At 42.1% G+C, this 7,540-nt stretch overlaps 1 pseudogene; it reads left to right on the forward strand.

Annotated features, from left to right (window-relative positions):
• Nucleotides 1-5,998: 5,998 nt before the first annotated feature.
• Nucleotides 5,999-7,524, forward strand: LOC139555885 (uncharacterized; annotated as a pseudogene).
• Nucleotides 7,525-7,540: the final 16 nt, after the last annotated feature.

Raw genomic sequence — 7,540 nt, forward strand, 5'->3', positions numbered from 1 at the left:
ATGGAAGCCTCTCCAACATAGAATCAGAAATTCCCCAGGGCAGCTGTCTTGGCCCCTTACTTTTTTCAATCTTTACTAATGACATGCCACTGGCTTTAAAAAAAGTAAAGCCAATGTGACTATGTATGTGGATGACTCAACACTATACACGTCAGCTGCTACAGCGACTGAAATGACTGCAACACTTAACAAAGAGCTGCAGTTAGTTTCAGAATGGGTGGCAAGGAATAAGTTAGTCCTAAATATTTCTAAAACTAAAAGCATTGTATTTGGGACAAATAATTCACTAAACCCTAAATCTCTACTAAATCTTGTAATAATTAATGTGGAAATTGAGCAAGTTGAGGTGACTAAACTGCTTGGAGTAATCCTGGATTGTAAACTGTCATGGTCAAAACATATTGATACAACAGTAGCAAAGATGGGGAGAAGTCTGTCCATAATATCTTCTTAACAGAACTATCAACAAGGCAGGTCCCTAGTTTTGTCGCACCTGGACTATTGTTCAGTCGTGTGGTCAGGTTCCACAAAGAGGGACTTAGGAAAATTGCAATTGGCTCAGAACAGGGCAGTACGACTGGCCCTTGGGTGTACACAGAGAGCTAACATTAATAATATGCATGTCAATCTCTCCTGGCTCCAAGTGGAGGAGAGATTGACTTCATCACTATTTGTATTTGTGAGATGTATTGACATGTTCAAAGCACCGAGCTGTCTGTTTAAACGACCAGCACACAACTCAGACACCCATGCATACCCAACAAGACATGCCACTAGAGGTCTCTTCACAGTTCCTAAGTCCAGAAGAGACTATGGGAGACGCACAGTACTACATAGAGCCATGAGTACATGGAACTCTATTCCACATCAGGTAACTAATGCAAGCAGTAGAATCAGATTTAAAAAACATAAAAATACATCTTATGGTACAGCCGGAGTCTGTAAAGCAACACAAACATAGGCACAGACACAAGCACAAGCATACAAACACACACGGTAACATACACACTATACATACACGTACAGATGGATTTGGTGTTGTAGATATGTGATAATGGAGTAGGGGCCTGAGGGCACACACTTAGTGTGCTGTGAAATCAGTTATGAATGTATTGTAATGTTTTAAAATTTGCCAGAACTCAGGAAGAGTAGCTGATGCCTTGGAAGCAGCTAATGGGGACCCATAATAAATACCAATACAAATTACAGTACTTGAATTTCTGAGCTCCAAATTCAAGTTCAAGTAGAACCCTTGTATTGTCTGAAATTGCAGTTGTAACATGGAAAACAAAATATATTAGTCATGTTATTTCAATACTAGATCATAATGTGAATAAGCCCACATGTTTTGTCATTATATCCAGAATAATTTAAATTAAATCACATTTTATTGGTCACATACACGTACAGTCACAGTCGAAAATTTGGACAAACCTACTCATTCAAGAGTTTTTCTTTATTTTTTTTTACTATTTTCTACATTGTAGAATAATAGTGAAGACATCAAAACTATGCAATAACACATATGGAATCATAGATATATGGAATCACCAAAAAAGTGTTAAACAAATCAAAATAGATTTTATATTTGAGATTCTTCAAAGTAGCCACCCTTTGCCTTGATGACAGTTTTGTACACTCTTGACATTTTCTCAACCAGCTTCATGAGGTAGTCACCTGGAATGCATTTCAATTAACAGGTGTGCCTTGTTAAAAGTTAATTTGTTGAATTTCTTTCCTTCTTATTGCATTTGAGACATTCAGTTGTGTTATGACAAGGTAGGGATGGAATACAGAAGATAGCCCTATTTGGGAAAAGACCAAGTCCATATTATGACAAGAAAAGCTCAAATAAGCAAAGAGAAATGACAGTCCATCCATCATTACTTTAAGACATGAAGGTCAGTCAATCCAGAAAATGTCAAGAGCTTTTACATTTTTTTCAAGTGCAGCGCTATGATGAAACTGGCTTTCATGAGGACCGCCACAGGACTGGAAGACCCAGAGTTAGCTGTGCTGCAGAGTTCATTAGAGTTACCAGCCTCAGAAATCGGCAATTGACTACAGTTCAGATTGCAACTCACAGAGTTCAAGTAACATCTCAACATCAACTGTTCAGAGGAGACCGTGAATCAGGACTTCATGGTCGAATTGCTGCAAAGAAACTACTACTAAAGGACACCAATAATAAAAAGAGACTTGCTTTGGCCAAGAAACACGAGCAATGAACATTAGACCAGTGGAAATTTGTCTTTTGGTCTGATTTGTCATCCAAATTTGAGATTTTTGGTTCGAACCACCGTGTTTTTGTGAGACAGAGTAGGTGAACAAATTATCTCTGCATGTATAGTTCCCACCGTGAACCATGGAGGAGGAGGTGTGATGGTGTGGGGGTGCTTTGCTGTTGATACTGTCTGTGATTTATTTAGAATTCAAGGCACACTTAACCAGCATGGCTACCACTGCATTTTGCAGCGATACACCATCCCATCTGGTTTGCACTTAGTGGGACTATCATTTGTTTTACAACAGGACAATGACCCAAAACACACATCCAGGCTGTGTACGGGCTATATCCGATGACCTGGCCTCCACAATCACCCCAATTGAGATGGGTTGGGATGAGTTGGATCGCAGAGTGAAGGAAAAGCAGCCAACAAGTGCTCAGCATGTGGGAACTCCTTCAACACTGTTGGAAAACCATTCCAGGTGACTGGTTGAGCTGGTTGAGAGAATGCAAAGCTGTCATCAAGACAAAGGGTGGCTACTTATATATTTAGATTTTTTTAACGCTTTTTTGCTTACTACATGATTCCATATGTGTTATTTCATACTTGTGATGTCTTCACTATTATTCTACAATGTAGAAAATAGTAAAAATAAAGAAGAATCCTTGAATGAGTAGGTGTGTCCAAACTTTTGACTGAGGGCCCTGGTGGAGTGGTGCCAGGAAAAATGTAATTCGAGTAAAATGCTACCGGAGTTCTATCCACACATGTAGTACTCACGCTACAAAAACTCTCGACCATTGTTACACCCCTCCCGGGATGGCTGCAAGGCCCTCCCCCGTCCTCCCTTTGGCAAATCAGATCACGACTCCATTCTGCTCCTCCCTTCCTATAGGCAGAACCTCAAACAGGAAGTACCCATGCTAAGGTCTATTCAACGCTGGTCTGACCAGTCAGAATCCATGCTTCAAGATTGTTTTGATCACGCGGACTGGGATATGTTCCAGGTTGCCTCTGAGAATAACATTGACATACACTACCGTTCAAAAGTTTGGGGTCACTTAGAAATGTCTTTGTTTTATAAAGAAAATCATTTTTTTTGTCCATTAAAATAACATCAAATTGATAAGAAATGCAGTGTAGACATTGTTAATGTTGTAAATGTCTATTGTAGCTGGAAACGGCTGATTTTTATGGAATATCTACATAGGCGTACAGAGGCCCAATATCAGCAGCCATCTCTCCTGTGTTCCAATGGCACGTTGTGTTAGCTAACCCAAGTTAATCATTTTAAAAGGCTAATTGATCATTAGTAAACGCTTTTGCAATTATGTTAGCACAACTGAAAACTGATGTCCTGATTAATGAAGCAATAAAACTGGCCTTCTTTAGACTAGTTGAGTATTTTGAGCATCAGCATTTATGGCTTAGATTACAGGCTCAAAATGGCCAGAAAGGAATACCTTTCTTCTGAAACTCGTCAGTCTATTCTTGTTCTGAGAAATGAAGGCTATTCCATGCGAGAAATTGCCAAGAAACTGAAGATCTGGTACAACGCTGTGTACATCTCCCTTCACAGAACAGTGCAAACTGGCTCTAACCAGAATAGAAAGAGGAGTGGGAGGCCCCGGTGCACAACAGAGCAAGAGGACAAGTACATTAGAGTGTCTAGTCACAAGTCCTCAACTGGCAGCTTCATTAAGTAGTACCCGCAAAACACCAGTCTCAACGTCAACAGTGAAGAGGCGACTCTGGGATGCTGGCCTTCTAGGTAGAGAAATGACCAAGAAACATGAGTAGTTAATTATGAAACACACACCACAGCCTTTCTTCTTCCCGGAGAGTTTTTTATTGCTGTACTGAGAATGTACTGAGAACCCAGCTGGCTGTATGGACAAGGACAGTATATCCGGGGAGAGCCATGATTCCGTGAAACAGAATATGTTACAGTCCCTAATGTCTCTCTGGAAATAGATCCTCGCCCTGAGCTCGTCTACTTTATTGTCCAAGGACTGAACATTTGCGAGTAAAATACTTAGAAGTGGCGGGTGGTGTGCACGCCTCCTGAGTCAGACTAGAAGTCCACTCCAAATACCTCTTCTCCCCCGGCTGCGTCTTGATGTGCCCATGAAAACAGCTTTCACCCGTAACATAAGGAGACACAAAATGTTACCTAGATACACTGCATGTCTGAGATTTCTATACAAAGAACTGTCCAAACAGTTAGATCCAGGATTCTTAAAGGGTTCAAGTTCAATGTCTAATTTAACTGAGTAATACTTAATAGGCCTATATGATAACTTACACTGCCATAAATGCAAGGACAGAAAAGGACTTGTGAATTTGATTGAATAGAGCTATTTTCCCCCTTATAACTTAATGTAATGACATTTTAAAAAAATTGGTAGATTATTGTCAAGTAAGAAGTTGTCCAGCATAGGAACCCTCACTGGTAACCTAGTTTATAGAAAGATCTTCATGCATAATTTGTATGGGGCTATGAGTTCTATTTTCCCTGAACCATACCAATGAACCAGACCCTCCAATGCAATATGCATCAAATACGAACCCCGTTCAAAATGTTTTTGATAAAATTACTTGGCTAATAGGGTTTTACAATTTTAGAATTCCAACAGTGGATATTTTGTGTTATTTTTTTACGCTGATAACTGTTTTGTACATACTGTCTCCACCATCAATTCCTAAAATGGAAAACAGCTTCTGGACATCAGAACAGCAATCACTAACCTCGATTTGGACAAAATGCTCTGGATGTTCTGCTTACTCCAGCCAGGCCTTAATCCCCGCGGCTCGAGAGAGGAAGCGGCAGCTAAAGAGAGGCAGGCGAGCAGGCAGCCTGACAAAACTATGTTGGCGAGCAAATAGACCGTCATTCTATTGGCGAACGTGCAATCACTGCAGAACAAACTGGTTGAGCTCCATTCGAGACTATCCTATCAATGGGACCTGACAACTGTAATATCCTATGATTCTCAGAGTCGTAGCTGAACGAGGATATGGATATACATCTTGCCGTTTTTCTATGCATTGCCAAGACCGGACTGCAGACTTGGGTAAGATGAAAAGGAGGAAGGGCGTGTCTCTTTCTTAAGTAACAACGGCTTGTACGCAATCTCTAATGTTAAGGAAGTCTTGGGTGCAGACCATACTATTTATCGTTTATATTTTTTGTAGCTGTTTATTTACCACCACAAACCAATGCGGGCACTAAGATCGCACTCAACGACTTGTATAGGGCCATAAGCAAATAAGAAAATATACATTGAGGCTTCTCGTGGCCGGTGATTTTATTGCAGGGAAACTGAAATCCGTTATACCAAATTTTTATCAGCATGTCACCTGTGCAACTATTGATGACAAAACTTAGTCACCTTTACTCCACACACAGAAACGCATACAAATCCATCCCTTGTCCCCCCCTTTGGCAAGTCAGACCATAACTCTATCTTCCTGCTTACAAGCAAATACTCAAACAGGAAGTACCAGTGAGGCACTCAATACGGAAGTGGTCTGATGAAGCGGTTGCTAAACTAAAGGACTGTTTCGGTAGCACAGATTGGAACGTGTTCGGGGATTCATCCAATAACCTTGAGGAGTTTACCACATCAGTCACAGGCTTCATTAATAAGTGCATCGACGACGTCGTCCCCACAGTGATTGTACGTACCAGTAGAGGCTGTTGAGGGGAGGACGGCTCATATTAATGGCTGGAATGGAGTCAATGGAATGGTATCAACCACATGGAAACCATGTGCTTGACACTCCATTCCAGACATTATTATGAGCGTCCTCCCCTGGTACGTACATACCCCAACCAGAAGCCATGGATTGCAGTCAACATCCGCACAGAGCTAAAGGCCACTTTCAAGGAGCGTGACCAATTCGGACGCTTATAAGATATCACGCTACGACCTCGGACGAGCCAACAAACAGGCAAAGCATCAATACAGGACTAAGATCGGATCCCACTACGCTGGCTCTGACGCTCGTCAGATGTGGTATGGCTTACAAAAATCACAGATTACAAAGGGAATCCCAGCTGCTAGCTACCCAACAACACGAGCCTACCAGACGAGCTAAATACCTTCTATGCTCGCATCGAGGCAAGCAACACTGAACCATGCATGAGAGCACCAGCTTTTCCAGAGGACAGTGTGAACCTTTAAACAGGTGAACATTCACAAGGCCACAGGGCCAGACAGAATACCAGGATGCATACTTAGAGCATGCACTGACATCTTCACTGACATTTTCAACCTATCCCTGATCCGGTCTGTAATACCAACTTGTTTCAAGCAGACCACCATAGTACCTGTGCCCAAGAACACCAAGGTAACCTGCCTAAACGCCTATCGCCCCATAGGACTCACATCCTTAGCCATGAAATGCTTTGAAAGAGAGACTGGAGGCTCTCACTGGCCTACCAGAACCCAGAATACAGGTAAGGCACCACATTTTAAGTCGGTTAAGACACAAAACAGTTTCCGTGACAACAAAATGGTCTTGGACTACTAGCCACTAAACCACAACTTTAAAATGCAATAAGGTGTGGTTACAGAACCGACGAGCCAAATCCCATCACCAGGAAGGGTTGCCTTTGTCCATGAATCTCAACGGTGTTGCTGCCAACACCCCTGTGGCCCCGTTCACACAACCCTATAACCTAATGCCCCAAGAGATTCATTCGGGGACTAATTCCGACCACCACTTCACACCCGGGTGGAAGAAACGCACGCGAAGGCAACACTACCCAGGAAAACGGGCAACTACAACACATGCATCGATGTATATCGACTATCGTTTGTGTTTACGATGCATCCAGGGGGGGGGGGGAATAGGAGCAAAGCTGAGCAAAGGAGACTCGACGAGTTGAGCGTTGCGGTTCCGTGCAACAACACTCATCTGTATCACAAGGAAAATGGACATTACATCAAGTCTTTAAACAACATAAGCGTTAGCACAGGGCCAAAACATGTCCTGGTTGAATATGACAACTTTCCCTCAAATGAAACCATCGGTCCCGAGATGAGTGGTAATCCCTCCAATTCAATCACAGAACAACTTCGGCAGGTCCTCTCCAAAGCATGTCAAGTCCAGCATCCTCAAGTGAAGACCAGACACCTTTGGCCACTCCATTTGTGCCAGGGAGGAGCAAGAGTTTTCTGATTGATATTCAGAGTGGGAAAATAGTGCCATGTCTGGCTTTTGAAATTTTATGGGAATTTTCTGTCACAGCAACAACAAAAAATGTGGTGGGTTCATAACTTCAAAATGAACTGATGTCAGTTTGT

Source organism: Salvelinus alpinus, chromosome 27, assembly GCF_045679555.1.
Source record: "Salvelinus alpinus chromosome 27, SLU_Salpinus.1, whole genome shotgun sequence".
Lineage (NCBI taxonomy): Eukaryota > Metazoa > Chordata > Actinopteri > Salmoniformes > Salmonidae > Salvelinus > Salvelinus alpinus.